Below are 17925 nucleotides of genomic sequence, written 5' to 3'. Positions count from 1 at the left end.
GCTGAGCTGTTAATTTGATTCAAAGCTTATGAAGTGGTGCCGATCTAGAGGAGATTTCTTTCATCGAAATAAAACAGAACAAGAGAGGTTTTATAGAAAAGAAAATGGCTGGTAGAAAAGCAAGAACAGAAATGTGGCTTTGCTACGCTAACTGAATAGACGCAAAGTTATGAAATAGAGATCGCGCGCCTAACAAGCTATCCAGAGTCATTGATGCAGGTCTTTGTTAAGCAATGCTAAAGTCGTTTGTGCGGGTGTGTGGACTTTAGGAATTGTAAATCTGACTTCGTCACATGCTGCTATGAAGGCAGGATTGGTAGAACGACCATTTCAAATGTGGTTGGTCACCAGCGCATGCTATTCTAGCCTTTACCGATGGTCTTGTTACATCAGGAACAAGAAAGAGTGCGCGCTCGAACGTTACCTTGCCACCAAAGCCACTACATGCACAAGCCGCGTTGCACCCTTCCGCAGTTTCATTTTCGTAATTAAACTACACACTGCACCAAACGAGGCCGTCTGGTGATACATTACGTTTCAGCACTGGCACTTTTCTGACTTCTGAATTTTTGTCTGCTTAAATCTTAAATTATACACAAAATACTCTCCAGGCTAAATACAACTATAACCTCTTACGTTACCCGCCGTGGTTGCTCAGTGGCTATGGTGTTGGGCTGCTGAGCACGAGGTCGCGGGATCGAATCCCGGCCACGGCGGCCGCATTTCGATGGGGGCGAAATGCGAAAACACCCGTGTGCTTAGATTTAGGTGCACGTTAAAGAACCCCAGGTGGTCAAAATTTCCGGAGTCCTCCACTACGGCGTGCCTCATAATCAGAAAGTGGTTTTGGCACGTAAAACCCCAAATATTATTATTATTATTAACCTCTTACGTTACTATCTACGGCTTTCAGCTGTGCCGTTAAGCATTCGCCAAAGTTATTAGAAAGCATTTTCCTATATTTCTGTACGAACCGCTACAGTGTAGACGATATAAACTTTTATATGTGATGTGCAAATGTACTTGCGACTTGCCTCGATGCACCACATTACACATTGAGGCATGTCCATCAGGCGCCGTGGTTGCATAGTTGCTTTGGTGTGGCGCTGCTAGGCGCGAGATCGTTGGTTCGAATCCCGGCCACGGCGTCCGCATTCCGATAGAGGCGAATTGCAAAAACATCGTTGTGCTTAAGGTGCACATTAAGGAACCTCAGGTGATCAAAATTATTCCGTAATCCCCCCCCCCCACCATATGGCGTACCTCCTAATAAGATCGTTGTTTCCGCACGTAAAACCCAATAATACATCTGTTAAGGCATATCCATGCACCCCTCATGTCGGCTTAGCAGCTATGGCATGGATTTGTTAGGCACGAGATTGCGGGATCAAATTCCGCCGATGGCGACCGCATTCCAATGGGGGCGAAATGCGAAAACACCTGCGTACTTCGAATTAAGGTTCACGTTAAAACACCCCTGGTGGTTTTAATTATTCCGGAGTCCCCTACTGGGCAGCGTGCCTTATAATCAGATCGCGGTTTAGGTCCGCATTACCTCAAGATTCACTTCATGTACACTGTTCTCAACTTTACGAATATTTGTTAAAATCTATCCCCGTTTCACATAGTTGCCGTGGAGTATATGTATATTTTTTCATGATGTTACAATTGTTCGGGACCTTTTGACAATTTTGTTGAACCCGGGAAAGTGTCTCAAGTGCATTGTGCAGTTCAAGCAAGTCTACCTCATCATCAAAAAAAGAACGGTGGTGGACGAGCAACGACCTGCCCCCCCCCCCCCCCCCCCCCCAAGAGAAAGAGAGAGAAAAATTGCACCATTAAATAGAGCGTAGCCGGTGCATGTAAAAGAACTCACCACTCATGGATGACATCTCTGAAATACAAAAAAAAAAAACTCAAGTCAATAAAAACAACCAATGTGAATTGAGCATAATGTATGCTAGCAATGGGCGTGCCGGAAACGCTGCTCCGAAGCTACACTTTACATTTTCCTACTAAACCCAAAGTGCTCATGCTTAGATGTGCTAGTGTTGTGAGACATACACAGGTGTTTTTTTCAAGTGACACATGGTGTTTGAAATATTGTGTTGCCCTTGCGCAATCGGCAGCCCTCGCCTACGCAGTAGCGAGTGTTTCTGCACTCTTTCAAAAAAAAAAAATTAGGTTGCTGTGGCAGATATCAAAATTCTAGTCCATGAGCTGGTCTACTCGAAGTAGCGGACATTACTTGCACCAAAAATTGAAACGTATAATCTGATAATTACCAAAAATTCACTAATAACATTGTAAGTAATTACCTTTTGCGCATATTGCAATTTACAAATTCTCAACGGGGTGTCCGCAAGGAGGATTCACTTGAAAAAAAATTCTGAGGAGGACACCACTCTCGAGATATCTATTCCCAAGCTTTGCGGAGAAATGCAATGGCGTTCAGTTATTTTTGTGCTTCAATGCATAAAACGACGTTTTGATTGAGAAATTAGGTGAATCGACAGTGAATTCTTGCTGCAAGTTTGACGGTCCATATATCGTAAATGGTGTTATCCACACAATTGTTCTTCAAGTGGAAAGCCTTGCAGTCTCAACCATTGGAATTTTTAATTTGAAATACGTGCCGTAAGTAAATCAGGTAACATTTTAATTCGTGAAAGATTGTTAATTATTCAATTATGCATGTAATTTTTTTATAGAAGTAATGTCCGTTTCTTTGTGTAGACCAGCTTATGCACTATAATTTTGCTATCTGCCACAGGCAATTAAAATTGTTTTTTGGACGTGTTCGCCGAAACACCTTGTATGGCGTGTCCCAAAAGCGCATGCGCAGAATGAGCTATCAAGAGCTTTGCGGACTACGGACACACGCCATGTTTTAGATTTCGCTTTGCGGGCTTCGTGCGATTGGCGTGGCTGGCGTAGAAACGCGGCAGAGCAACGAGGCGTCCCGCATACATGCGAAATATGCCTTGGGCCCTATAACGTAAAAGAATTCTAATATGGTTTTATTCCAATCTCCTGACGTCAAATTAGCGTAACCGCCGACACAAGCACCTCGCGGTCACCCGGAGGGTTGTCTCAACAGATCAATCAAACGCTCTTTTCGTTCATAGGAGTTCACTTTTGTTTGCTTGAAAAACGAATAGCATTGCCTGCACTGAGCGGCATGTCTTATCTAACTGGCTCACAAGAGGCGAGGAGCACGCTCAAGTGGAGAGGGATTCGAAGGCCTGAGCCAGTGCAGTGAAAATCGATAACCGAATGAGAAGGCTGGTGCCGGCGTCTGTGACTGGTACGCTTTCCCTTAGCTTGCGGTGGCTCGTCGACAATAGCGGCGGCAGGCAACGGAAGCTTAAGGATGATGCTAACACGGATCCTCAGCAAAGAAGAGTTGGCAGAACGAGGTCGTAAACGTGCCGAAAATGCTCGAAAACGTTACACAGCCACGGAAAAAGTTTTATTACACGCAAATAAACCCATGCTCTCCGGAAGGTGCGAGTAGCCAGTGCCTGATTGACTGGCGGCAGCCATCTTTTATTCCTTTCGGTACAGGACAGCCTGCGACTATTCAGAAGAAAATCAAGTTTTGTTCGGTATATTAATGCATCTTTAACGCGTACGCGTGACTATGACGCGGTGAGTTTTTGCAGTTTTGTGACGTTACGTGACAGGAAGGTGAAGTGGGTGCAGCCCGAAAACTGTTGAGCGACAGCCGAGCGCTAATGATGAAAAGGCGCTGAATCAGGTATAACTATTTTTATTTATTTCGGACAAATCATGCATAATCAGTGTGTGCACGTCTTATCAGATGTTCAGCTATCGCGATCGGGACGTCGAGCGTCAGACAGGTGAAGCGGGGGTGGTCCAAAATTTTTCGACCGATCGCGGAGGGCTGACTGAAGATTTGGGATAAAAAGATTGGAATAGTTTTACGTTACAGCGCCCCTTGTTTCTTGCTCTTAATGAGAAACTTAAAAGGACGAATTCGCGTACTCTAAACTTCCACTGAAAACCAAGTTCTGGCCAAATTCAGTTTTTATTCGGGTGTGCCATTTGTTCTGACACCGAAGGCTTAATAAAAGGCGCTGCCATTGTCTCGAAAATGCGTTCGCTTCTATATAGTGTGTGCCAGTTTACTCGGACCAAGCTGTTGAAAAAAATAATAATAGTGCTACGAGTTACAAGGATGCGACCAATAGTAGTGCCGGGCATACTGGTAAAATTATATTGTTAACGACACTTATTTAACTAGTGAAAATTAATTATTTAAATAACGAGTTCCTTGCATAATTGCGGAAATTGGGGCTTCACATTCTGTATCGCATTCAATAACGTCGTAGTAAATAAAGTCCCGGCTCGGAATCATTCTTAGTTGTTCTTTTCTTGCGTTCGAAGTTTGTGGCGCAAAATGCGAAGAAACATGCAACCGAGCGCATAGCCACACTTCTCGTGCGAGCTGCTGTGGCAGGTTCGAAAGTGGCTACAGAGGACGTCTCTCGTAAAGTGAGCACACGACACAGAAATAACCTTCGTAGTCGCGCTTTGTCCTGGAACCTGTGGCGCTCCAGTAACGAGCATTACGCAAGCTTTTACATTGCCGTCCCGCGAGAAGATCGCCTTGTCCATCCAGACTATCTTCCCTAAGAAATCCCGATCTTCGTCTGTTCTTCCCAATAATCTAATTATCACAGGCCACCTGTGATTGGAAATCTCGGGCCTCAAGTATCTGTTGCAAATGGACGTAGTAAGGACGGAGCTTGCTACTTCTCAAAATCCACCATACTGTTGATTTGGAGGCCAAAGCATCGGCGCTCACACTTCTTTCCAGAAGTGAGGGGAAAACATGTCATTCTGTCATGGTGCCTCGTAGCGTCGAACGAATGTCGTCGGGCTAACTCGCGTTCAAGGACGCCATGCAAGAAACAATACCGCTGCGTTGCTCCTGTTACCCCTCGCCGCTCCTGAGGCAAGAATCGCACTGGCTCTATGGAGAAAGAATTTCAACGAGAGAGGACACTCGACGAAAACTGCCAACTGAATAAAAGTCACGCCTAGTGCTCGTCCCGTCCGTTAGGTGACGCGACATAGAACAAAAAAGACTGAAATGAACTTACGCAGCATGCTTAATTTTTACAGAGAAGCTATCTATGGCTAGTATCCCAGATTTTATGGCGGCCTGGCGGAAGAACTTTCTCCTAAATACCTTCCCCTAAACAGTGAGAGTAAAACAGTCAAGAACAAAAGGAAACGCATATCGCCGCTCGCGTTGGAGATCGCTCTAACGGCCACGTGCGTCTAAAACAGCGCTCCGTCGCAGCTCTCTCTCTGTGAATGTATGACGTAGTGCGTGACGTAGTGTGCGCCTGATAAGACGAACTAGGGGAACTTTCGCTACCATTTCGCTCAGCCGTTGCTATGGGAAGGGCACGCATGATCTGTACGCCTGGACAGCAGTGCATCCACGATGAGCGACAGCGAGAGCAGCGGCGGGAGAGAGACCATCGAACTCGTGCCAACCTGGTGGCCGGAGAATGACAGCGTGCTCGTGATGTGGTAGCAGACGAGAAATACCGCGACGCCGAAAATACCGCAAAGAGGCGTCGACGCCACAAGGGCATGGTGCCGGTATTCGACGATGTCTACGCAATGTTCTATAGAGACTTTCTCGATCGTAACGTATAATCAAGCTGCTGAATATATGATCGCCTACGGTTCGATAATGACCTCTCGGAGGTCAACGGAGTGTGGTCGGAAGAGCGAGGGCAGAAGGTGGTGGTTGTGCTGAGGCGGTGCTTTCCCGGCGAAAACGTTGGGCAGTTTCGAAGGAGGCGCTGATGAAGGGTATCGCCCCTCTGTTCAGTACAACACGTGCACTCTGGTTGAAGGTGCGGTTGCACGTTTCTCGACGACGAACGGTTACGCGTACGCGCATGTGCGGGCGCATATCCCGAAACTCAACGCCGATGGGATCAGCTTCGCTGGTCATATACCTTCAGAGAGTGCAATGGCTCATGGACATATAACGCGATAGCGTTAAGGAGCTCGTGTCGCAGAAAAGCCGGTGTCGTCGGCGTCGGTGTCGGGTGTCGGCGTCGGCGGCGTTGGCCGTGAGTGATAAATCATGGCAGGCACTTCATAAATAAAAAGCAACTTCCAAGATGGGCTGGGTGGGAATCGAACCAGGGTCACCGGAGTGAGAGACGGAGACGCTACCACTCAGCCAGGAGTTCGATGCTTCAAATCGGTACAAACGCGCTTTTAGTGAACGCGGTGTTGCCTTAAAAACGTGCCGTAGAATGTTATACTGCGGTGTATATCGGTAATTATGAGCACGTAACTTACAGAAGTAGCATTTACACGAATAGCGTAGTACGTTTCCGCTACATTTCTTCTGCGCTTACCGCACACGCAGAGCCATCTTGCGGCAAACACAGGAGACCCCTCCTCTCAATGTACGGCGCTGCCCCGACAGGTGGCGCGCCATGCGCGCATTGGGGCTGTGCTGTGCGCGGACCGGTGCCAGGCGCGTTGCGGCCCCGACTCCCTCTCCCCTGGCGACGCTTCGCCGTGCTCCCACGCGGGTTGCAGAATCGAGCGCCGTTCCTTTCTTTAGATTACTATCTGTCTATCTCTCTGCCCGTGCCGATCACGACGTTTGGCTGGCGTAGATCGTTTCCCCCTCCGAGACACCGAGTTCTTTGGTTCGTTCCGTTTGCTCAGGCGCACGTTTCGTTGCCGCTCAGAACGCTGCGTTGCTCGACGCTCTCCGTGTGATAGGTGGGCGCAAAGTCCGATGCGGGGCGCCTCGTAAGTGATCCCCGCGCCGTAGCGCTTTGTCTTCACCCCTTGGCGGGTCGATGGGAACACTATCGCGTTCCACTCTTGAAGGCGAAGCTTAAGCGTCCTCCAATTTTTTTTATTCTTTCCCGCAAAAAGTAAAAAAAGTTTTGCGTATAAATGAACTTATACTCTGCGACTTATTTTTGTTGCGTTACCTAGCGACAAGCTAACGGCACCCAAGACGCGCCAGATGCATGCGTCAAGCGCCAGTCACGCCACCGAAACGACAGCGGCCGGCTGCGCATCTTAAGTTCGCGGGCTTGACAACCCGTCTATCGAGTTTTTTCTTCTTTTTTCATGTATCGTGTTTGTTAAGCTCCCGGCGTATTCTTGCGTTCCTTCTACACTTAGACAAGGCGCCATTGCACTAATGGACTACGGCAAGCTTAGAAATTTTGTTTGTCAGTCTGCGACGCATTTCGAGCAATGTAAACTTTTACGGCACGGAATTGAGACATCTCATGCAGTTAGTGAAAAACATCTTTGCCGTCCTGTAGTAGTTATTTCGAGGTAATGACTCGTACTGGGAGATGTTTGAGACGCTGTCTATAGGCCCCAACGTTATTGTAACTTATTTCGGTAGTTTTCGGGCGCGACTCGCTGCACTCCGGTTTGTGGCGCAATTAGCGAGAAGCATATCTGGGCCGTGTAACGGTGTTAGTTTCGCGCATACGAAATCTTAGTGGGACAAGTTCGTGACGCTTTCTCTGACCCCCAACATTATTGTAATGAGGCTCGTTACTTTTGGAGGTACTTTTGAGGCACGTTCGACGCATCTGGCGTTGGGACGCCGTTAGCAAAAGCAGCTCGGCCGTGGTGACAATTGATCTGGCGTGTAATGAAGCTTAGTGGGACAAGCTTGTGATGCTTTCTATGGCCCCGCAACTTATACTATCTTTCGGGATTCACACTTGTCGGAAACGCGACGAGCGACTGCCAAGAGTGATAGCGCGGGAGTGGGTTGCTTGCGCCGGCAGAACGCGCAGAAGATAGCGCAGAACGGCTCCAAAACATGGAGCTCTAAGATTCTGCCTTCTGAACCACTGAAGAAAGGCTTTGCACCGACGAATCTATCTTGGCTGCGAGTGGAAGGCATTCTGAGAGCTTCTAACATGGTCTGGTTGAGAGCCTGTGTTGTGGCCAGTGACCCATGTATTTGTGCTCTTAAAGAGAATGAAATCATGCCCGGGAAGCGGGAATTGCTTGGAAATCTTACATATTCTTCATATATTATGGTACTGTTTGAGATGAGTGGGGAATTTCTGTTGTTTGTAAAGTCGTCGATTCACCACTTTCGCGCGTTTCGCCTCTACCCTTAGTTTTCCAATAATGACTAATTACCCAAATGACACATGCCTGTAATTTACTTTATTCACAGGTACCGTCCAATGGAGCTTCGTACGGGAACTACCGCTGCTTACCTGGTACCACAGTGATGGAAAAATGCACGAAAAGCCTGGAGCGAACATATATATAGAGCGAAATAAATAGTTCCGCATTTACAAGGTGCCTCGGTCTACTTTACGAAATTGCACGTCGCACATATTAGGTGGAGACTTGTAAAAGTGTGTCCGCAATGATTTTTTGAAAATAACGAAACGATTTTGCACAAAGACCGTGCGCGCAGTTGAGCAGTACAAGCACAAATACAATACGTGCCGCGCCGATCAGCGCAACCAGCGTAACGCGTGCCAGCTAGCGTTCAAAACGCGTGAGCCCAGAACCGAAACCGGAAGTGTGGTTCAGGTGTTAATCGCAACCGCTTGTAGAGACAATTTTGCCGCTGGGCTCTATGAGAGTGTCCGCTGTTGTTGGATGTCTTCCTCTGTGTTGGCTCTTTCTTCGTGAAAGTGGGGCATGTTCTTTTTTACAAGACACGCACGCGAAAGGATTCTACATTGTAGCGCGTCGCTTTGAAGTGCGTAGCAATCGCGAGTATAGCATATCCGTGCTCCGAGGAGGCACATGACGTCACATCGCGTTCCTCGTCGTTGCGTTCGCCTCCGCTCGCTTCGCCAGCTGCGTCGCGTGCCTGATAACATGTCAGAGGATTGAAAAGGAGAGCTCGCTTCCGCCGCAACCACAATTGAGGCGGCAGTATGGACGACGACAATTCTGACAAGCAGGAGGATGCCTGGAATCGACATCGAAACGAGATGAAGAGGAAAGTAATCGCCCAGGAAACAGACGAACTGCGCGCCGAACGACTGGCTAAACGCCGCAACCAGACTAATAGACAACCAGACTAACCTGGACTTGCAATTAAGATTAACCAAGGCGAACCATGCTATGCCTTAGCTTTCGCTACGTATATCCTGGCATAGCCGAGCTAAGTCACTGCCAATTTTTTCTAATAGTGCTTCGCTTCCCTCTTCTTTTCCTTGTTAAGCAAAGAGCAGCAATCAAGAAACAGAATTCTTTTCTGTTTTTCGGCTTCGCTTCCGTCACGCTTGTTATCGGCCGCCTAAGCCGTGGCTCATGAGTGAGATGCAGCGACCCGAGGAAGCTTTCTCGTTCGTGTGGTCAACAAAGACACCACAGCCTTGTCACGTTTTGGCGGCGATCAGGGCAGCAGCAGTGCTAGTTATTTGAACCCGCAGCTATAGCACGCTCGAGTTGCGTCTTCTCCTTTTGCGTCACAAATTGTAATGTATACAGAATGAGTAATTAGGAATGATGTAGTGGTCTCCAAAGTTCTGGAGCATGATTCTGGAGCATTATTTTTCGATTGCGACGCCGAATTGGACGTCGGAATTTCCGCAAATATGCAAGTAGGCAACTATTGAGAAAATTAAATTTCACAGAATAGATAAACGGTGATCAACAAAAATTACTAGTATACACGCTAGTATACCACGAAAAAAAAAAAACGCTTTCGCGCGCACCTTCGTACGTATCTCGTTGCATATTTATTTTTTATTTAGCTTAATTGGCCCGAGTTGGGCCTGGGACACATTGTATACTAGGTGGGGCCCCTGTGTATTTGGCATTGGTCACTTTTTCAGGCATGCGGAATAAGGTTCCTTGACGTCCTCCTCGCTCACACACCTGGCGGAGGAGGAGGTGTGCCCTGGGTCACTCCAATAAGGAACGATCTGCTAAAGGTCTCAATGCGTATAGCGTAATCATTGCAGTTTCGTGTGCGTCAACACGTAAACGGCCCAACGTTACACCAAAGCCAACGTTTGCTAAACCTGCCGCCTGCACTCTTTTTCCGTGTGGTGCCTTCCACTGCGCGATGGCTTGCTACAGTAAAGAATTCAAACACGGCTTTAAAGGGCCCCCACAAGACCCCATATCAAATTTCGGTTATACGCTGGAAGTTGTTACATGTCCTCTAAGGAGCGTTCTGTCGCTAAACATTTCCAAATCCGCTCCATTAACAGCCGAGATATCAATATTTAAGCGCCCCGAACCCATTCATTTCAGGAGGCAGGGTCCACTGCTAAGTGAGACGCTTTCTCCACTCGCCACGTCTAGTCCCGGCAAGAGAAATTCCTTCCTTGCATTCTCGTATACCGGACCTCGAGGATCGCGTGACGCATACGTCATGGACTCCACCTTCATTTTGTTTTTCTCCACGTTCTTTTTTTTTTATTTTTCGCGGCGCGGCGTACTCTGTTGACGGTGTCGCGCGCGAGCTCTTGTGATTGTCTCGTTTCGCGCTGCGCACGATTTTGCGCGCTGTGCAGCAGGACACCTGACTCGCGGTGTAAGTCAGTACTACACGAATAGTTAGGCAGGCAAGTCGAATCACAGAGCACGATGTTACCTTAACATCGTGCTCTTAACAGATGTTACCTTTAATAATTCTCGAGGTCATGTGTCACCACAAGCGACGTCACAGTTCAAACGCGTCTAACGTAGGCGCACTAACACGTGTACGTCATCCTCCGGCTTGGAGCGCGGCGACCGTGAGGAGAAGGGAAAACTGTTCGGATTGAAATGTCAGATCTTCCCACGGCGCGTAGCGATGTATTACTTTGCAGACACGATCGTTATCGCGCAGTGTAAGCTCTACGCTTCTCAGCTCAAAATGGCCAGACCTGGTGATGAGCCCCTAAAGAGACAGTTTTGGAATGGCGTATGGGGCCTCAGGCACCCGAAGCGTAAGCACCTTGCGTTGAAGCTTGGGGCTCCAAGCGAGCGTCCGGGCATGCAAAAAAAATGTTTATGGCGTCGATGTCATGCCAATCGATGTGATTAGTCGACGTCGCCCAAAGGCGCTTCAATGGGGAACGCTGATGGTGGACTGCCAAACCTGCTCACTCTCCTTTGAACAGTTAGTGCGGAAACCATCGTGGTCGCTTAGCGACTTCGGCGCTGCACTGTTCAGCACGAGAGGGCCGGTGCAAATCCCAAACGGTGCGGCCGCCTTTCGATGCGGGCGTATGATGTCAAAAACCTCCGAGCACCGTCTAGTGGGTGCACGCTAACACTGCCCAGGTGGTCGAAATCGGTCCACAGTCGCGCACTATGACATGCCTCATATTTACAACGTGCTTTTGGCACATAAACCCCGGCATTCTTGTTTTAACAGTTACTAAGGAAAAGCAGTGGCTGCGCCCTGGCAGCTGGTAAGCAGCACGTACGAATGATGGGTTGAGAATTCGCCCACGGATTCACAAATCTTTCCGCATTTGCTTATAGCAATGACAGTGATAATTCACCGTACTTACCTGACTGGGGCGCTTCAGACATCATTGATTCCTCTGGAACATAGAACAGGGGAAAGGTCAGACAACTTGCCTGAAATATCCGCCAAAATAAGTAAAGTATCATTATTATTTATAAACCGGATTTAAAGGTGAAACAGGCGAAACGATTCTGGGAATAAAATGTGCCACACGGTATGCACCCCAGACATTAACCAATCACGACATTTTGCTTTGAGAAGAAATGGCACAGCGGCAACTTTCTTGTTTCCTACTTGACCAGGGAGAACTACTACTGCAGTTTTCATCTTTCTTTGAGCCTACAGTTTGTGTCACTGACCATGCTTGTGTATAGGGTTGATATATATATATATATATATCTTGCGCAACGTAACCAGAAGAGGCAGGTATTACTTGCAAAACGAGTCAAATTGACTTGCCGTGAAATTAACACAATTTCAGTAACCAACCTGTTGGCTGTAAGCATTAGAGCTTACATTGCAATTTGTGAACACTTAGATCTAAAGGCCTACAGAAATGAAGCAAAATTTGAAAATAAGACACGTTAGATACGTGCGGTCAATCATGTGGTCAAAATGAACTGTTCTTCCACATGTTTTTTTTTTTTTTGCGAACGGCACTTTTCTGCATTAAAGCACGAAAAAGAACAGTAAGATCGATGTGTTTCGTCAATATTTTGACAACGCATATCTCGAAACTGGTGTCATCATGAGTATTTGTTCCAGGTGTCTATGCCTTGTGAACTCACCTCCTATACATTAACGGCAACGCTATCCTAAAAGAATTAGGTAAGAAGTTAATTAGCAAGATTTTGTTGTCTAGCCGTACATGCATTTTGGATTGTGCAAGGAATATCCACGTCGTCGATTAATCCAGCTTACCGAGTATATTTGTGCTGTATATCACACACAATGGTGAAATATTATTACTGCCCTCGAAAAAAGAAATGCTTGGTATATGATTTCCAAGGTGCACAACAAAACATTGAGCTGCCCGTAACCCCTTATATCTCTTTGTCATGGGAGTTTTTTTTCTGCAATCTAATAAGGTTCTGCACCAAACGGACTAGTTAAATCCATCACATTACAGGATATGCTTATGCCACTACAAAGACCCATGTTTGAGATAACTTGAGGCAAAAAAAGAAAGAAAAAAGCTCTGTGGATAGCTTACTACGGTATATATATAAATTACACTGTCATGTTCATTATATAAAGCAATACATTCTTTTGCCTCGTCCTCGCACTTTTCGAGTTCTGTAATTCAGAGTCGACAACTCATTGTGCCACAGCACATATGCAACACTGAGTATGTGACCAAATAGACAACTTGGTAGACCGAGTACGTGGAACGTGGCATCTGACACGGGGTGTTTGCCCATTCTCGGTGAATGAGCCAGGATGGGTATCTGACGCTACGCATGCGTGCGAAGATACAAACAGAAGAGGTAAAGAAATAAAGAAGTCTCCATCAGAAAATTGAGGAAGTCGGGTCGGGAGAAGGTAGGAATTTTCTTCAATGTGTTGCATCTGTGATATGGCGTTGCGTTTGAATAAATACTGCGCTGGTTTTGCACCGATTACATTCGCTTTGCATAGATTTATATTCCAGTAGCGTCATTTGGTACACTTCCAACATTAGCGTTACGTTCGCATTTGTTTTCACACTCACACAAGCATCTCAGAGACTTCGTGTAGCACCGGTTCCCACATAAGCACAGGATCCACCGCGTTTGTTTTTTCTTTTTGAAGCGAAGGCATCCGTTTCAGCGAAAAATACGCCAAGGCTGCTGCTACCTAAAACAACATTGGGAGCGGCTATAGCGCCGGCAGTCTAGCAGGGCTAGGCAGGTACTGGCCAGCTGGTCTCTAGTATCCCTAGTTCGAACTGACCCGCTTTCTCGGTAGTGCTACTCGATTCCGAGAGGTCACTCAGCTTGCAGAAATAATGTAGTCAGTTCGGTCCTCTGAAGCTCCTAACTGAGTTTGGCGTTGTGCCTTTTCCTTGCTCTCAGAGAAAGCTAAAGGGCTGTAGGCAAAAGTCACTGCGTCTGCAGTTCATGGTTAGCCTCGACAGGTCTCTACGCGCTACCTTCCAGGGTCCTGTAAGCTCACTATCAGCAGCAACTGTGGTGAGGGAAGCGTGAAGGCAAAAGTGGTGGACTCTTACCCATGGCGATTTGCGGAGAACGCCGAGCTCTGCTGGATGCTGCTGTTTGGCGACCGTTGGGGAGCACGCGCTGGCGAGGCTCGCTCGATATCACGTCCTCTTCTTTCCTTAGTAGCAGCCAGGCACGAGAAGCTGGCTGTCACCGAAGAATTGTCAAATTCCTTTTTCTCGCAGATAATGCTCATTGAAAACAAAATGAATTCGCAAGTTCTCAGTTGGAAAGCGGCGGCTATCGCGTCGAAATTTGTCCAAATACAAACTCATCGTCTACAGCTCATCTGTGAGAGCATCTGCCAGGAGTATTTAGCCGATGCTAAATATGATCTCTCTTAATTAGGGTAATGTTTAGTATGACTTTTAATCTAATAACAGTCCAATTCCTCGAACAGTCTGTATCAGACTGTATAAATATGCCACCTGCCATATGCGACGTTCAAAAATTCTATTTGGATAGAAAAATAAAAAAGAGGAGACCGCGCCTGGTACATACTTAAACGAAGTGTAGTGCGAGCAACTATGAGTACGGCCCGAAAGGAACTTTTGTCTTGCTTCCGAAATACCTTCTTTCCCCACTGTAAACACATCTCGGCCTTTTTCGTTACGGTGGCAGAAATGATTCACCCGTTCTCTTTCCAATTCTTTATGTCCTTTTTAAATGTTGATAATACTTCATATTGAATTAGCGGGAACTTGGTCGTTTCATACTGTTTAGACTGCAAACCTTAGCCAGTCCCCGCTTTTGGGTGCGTCATATTCAAAATGCAACATGGAAAAGCGAATGTAGTTCACATTAGCGTGGTGCTAGTGTAAATTGTAAACAAAAAGTAAAGCCAGTCCAACGAAGTGAAAGCTGTCAATGTAGCGAAGCTGGTGGCCGTAAGGTAAGCCCTTGTGGTATATCTATCTATATTGTAATGGTAACGAAGAACGTCACAAGTGAAAGAAGAGGAAATGGGTGGCAAGCAGAACGATATAGTAGTTGGTCAGGAGCTCCGGGACCGGCCCCCTGCGTGACAACGGACAACGAACGGCGAAGGCTCGAATTAGAACAGCTCCATTTTTTAAAAATAACAGCCTGTCACTAACAGCAGTCTTTCGCGACTATCCCAAGTGACCTTCTCAAGCTTCCGTTTTAGAGTTCCCGCCGAAACGTTTGCCTTCATAGATCTGGTTTCTCCATAACTAACCACTGCTCTTCTTGCATTGAATTGGAAACTACGGACCATTTCATTATTTCTTGCCGTCGTTTGTCCTCCTTCCGCAGAATGTTCCCCGTATTTACAACTAGTAAGCTAGGATAAGCGCTAACTGCACCAAAATTTTTTTTCCTTTGTTGCTTGTCAATTAAGCGTAACCAATGAGTCAATAATTATTGCTTTAAACAAGTTCATTGTAGCATCAGGAAGGCTTCGCTGCTTGGGTGGCGAGTGTGGTACACTTTATTTTCATTTTATCCTAACTTTCTGTATAGACCCTCTAGAAATTTCTACCAGCATTTAGTTGGTTATTTATTCGTTTTGAATGGTTGCCTTCACCCCTATTTCTTCTTTGTAGATGCAATTTTCAATCAACTCAGTCTGGCCAATCCCCCCTGCGGGTACGCGCCATGTGTTGAGGCAGCAAAAACTTGAATAACTGTCTCCTAGTAGAAGAAGATGGAGAAGCAGTCCACCCGTGTGGAGGCGTCGTGCTGATCGACGTGTGTAACGCGAAGTGAAGGAGACGGAGCTCTGGTGTGCACGGTGGCCTAAGCTCGCGGGGACGTTGTTGCCGTAGTACACGCACGGGAATGTGACCGATACCGAGGAGGAGAGATCAGCACGACGAGAAGAAGGGCTGATGCCGCGAAAGAGGGACGACTCGACGATCATCATTGACGTCAACCCGATGCACAGAACGCCGCTGATCGTCAACGTGGTGCTCTTCGCATAGCCCTATGCCGCTCCTCGTATTCGTGCTGTTCATCGGGACCCCAGCTTTGCGTTGTCTATCCATAGTGGGGCTGCAAACACAATGAAATCAATGTCTCGGCTGTTTTATATATAGGAAGGAAGGAAATCAACTTTATTCAGGTCCTGCAGGCCACGAGAGCTTCGGGCTCTCATGGAGTGGGCGTCTCCCACGACGGAACCGGGAGGTTGAGTTTCCTGGCGGCGTCGTGGACCTGCTGGACGGCCCAGAGTTGGGGAGCGAGTTCTTCGCTCCGGATTGCCTCTTCAAACTTGCGCTTGTCCTGTTCGTAGTTTACGTGAGCTTGCGAGCACGGCCAGAGTAAATGATAAACGTTAAGGGATGTATTGCAATTGGTGCAATAAGACTTTTCGTAGAGCTCAGGCATGTAATGGTGTAATCTGTTTTGAGTGGGGTATGTGTCTGTTTGTAGCATTCTGAGTGTAACTGCTTGAGCTCGAGTGAGCGTGCGGTGTGGCGTGCTATATTGTCTGCGTTGTAGGTAGTAGTGTTTAGTGACTTCGTTGTATGTAGTGGGCGCGTCCTTATTCTCCGAGTGGTCGGGTGAAGCCGCGCGGTCTGTAAGCGCGCGCGCAGCCTCGTGTGCCGCCTCGTTAAGGTTGGGGACGTCGCCGAGCTTTGGTCCTAAGTGTGCCGGGAACCAGTATATGAAGTGTTTCTTAATCTCTTTCTTTGAAACAATTTTGAGAGCCTGTGCGCAGACCGTGCCCTTCTGGAAAGCCCTGATAGCGGCTATGGAGTCGCTGTAGATATGGGAAAGATTGTCGTCGGTGAGCGCAACAGCGATCGCAACCTGTTCGGCCTGTTCAGGCTTCCTTGCAATTACCGTGGCTGCATATCTTGTGGATCCGCGGCCGTCCACAACCGCCACTGCGAAAGCTTTGTTTCCCGTGTATGCCGCCGCGTCCACAAAAGCTGAGCGTTCACGTTTTGCCAAGGCTTGGTTAAGAAGGAATTGTCCTCTCGCTTGTCGTCTGCCCCTGTTGTTTTCGGGGTGTACGTTTCTGGGTATAGGGCGGACTGTGATCCTGGCGCGTATGTCCCGTGGGAGGTCCGCAAAGTCTTTTTCTATGTGTCCTTGTGCAAAGCCTAGCTTCTCTAGGATCGTGCGCCCCAGAGGCGTCGTCGAAAGCCTAGCAAGCTGGGCGCGCTGCTGGGCTTCGGCAATTTCTTCCAGGGTGTTGTGCATGCCCAGGTGCCCCAGCTTCTCGTTGCTGGTGCTGGTTGGAATGCCGAGGGCTTGCTTGGTGACCTTTCTGATTTGGGCATTCAGTCTGTCTCTTTCGGATCGTGTCCAATTGAGCATTGCCGCAACGTATGCGAAGTGACAGGTGACGAACGCGTGTATGAGTTTGATGAGGTTATGTTCCTTGAGGCCCCTGTGTCTATTGGCAATTCTTCTGATGAGTCCAATAGCGTTGTTGGTTTTGGTGATGAGCTTCTGAACCGTAGAGGCATTGACGTCTTTAGTCTCTACGATCATACCCAGGACTCTGATTTTGTCGACGCACGGTATGGCGTGTCCCGAAGTGGTTCGTACGATAATTTCTTGATTATAGTCGAAGTCTGACGAGTATGGCCTGCGGCCTTTCTGCGTGGGTCTGCGTACGAGCAGCTCAGACTTGGTAGGCGAGCATCTGAGTCCTGTGGGAATGAGAAATTCTTCTATGGCGTTCACTGCTTCTTGCAAAATGTCCTGCACCATGCCCGGGGTTCCTTTGGACACCCACATGGTGATGTCATCTGCGTATATGGTATGCTCGAGCCCGTGGATCTGCCCTAGTTTCTCAGCAAGTCCCGCCATGGCAAGGTTGAAAAGCATAGGGGAGATGACCGAGCCTTGGGGGGTGCCCCTGCTCCCCAGCGAGAGTGTCTCCGTGGAGAGATCGGCAAATCGGAGCGTAGCCGTCCTGTTATCCAAGAATGACTTGACGTACGAGTGGAACCTAGCTCCGAGGTTGAGTTCGGAAATGGTGTCCACAATGTATTGGTGAGAGAGGTTATCGAACGCTTTCTCTAGATCCAACCCAAGAATGGCCTTGGCGTTTCTAATGGGGTCATCAATGATTTGGTGCTTGATTAAAATCATGGTGTCTTGAGTTGATAGACCGGGTCTAAATCCGATGAGGGTGTGTGGTAACAGCCCCTTGGTTTCGAGGAATCTGGAGATTCTGTTTTGAATGGCGTGTTCCGCCGCCTTACCCACGCACGACGTCAGTGATATGGGTCTGAGGTTCTCGACGCCCGAGGGCTT

At 47.7% G+C, this 17925-nt stretch overlaps 1 long non-coding RNA gene across 1 annotated transcript; it reads right to left on the bottom strand.

Annotated features, from left to right (window-relative positions):
- Positions 1-1874: 1874 nt before the first annotated feature.
- On the bottom strand, positions 1875-13791 carry LOC142587115 (uncharacterized). The gene is made up of 3 exons (XR_012829362.1): positions 13701-13791; positions 11535-11567; positions 1875-1894 (listed from the first exon to the last, which is right to left on the bottom strand). It is a non-coding gene; the product is annotated as an uncharacterized LOC142587115 (long non-coding RNA).
- Positions 13792-17925: the final 4134 nt, after the last annotated feature.

Source organism: Dermacentor variabilis, chromosome 7, assembly GCF_050947875.1.
Source record: "Dermacentor variabilis isolate Ectoservices chromosome 7, ASM5094787v1, whole genome shotgun sequence".
Lineage (NCBI taxonomy): Eukaryota > Metazoa > Arthropoda > Arachnida > Ixodida > Ixodidae > Dermacentor > Dermacentor variabilis.
Note: the sequence above shows the minus strand (reverse complement) of the source record. Positions and strands in the feature narration are given on the sequence as shown.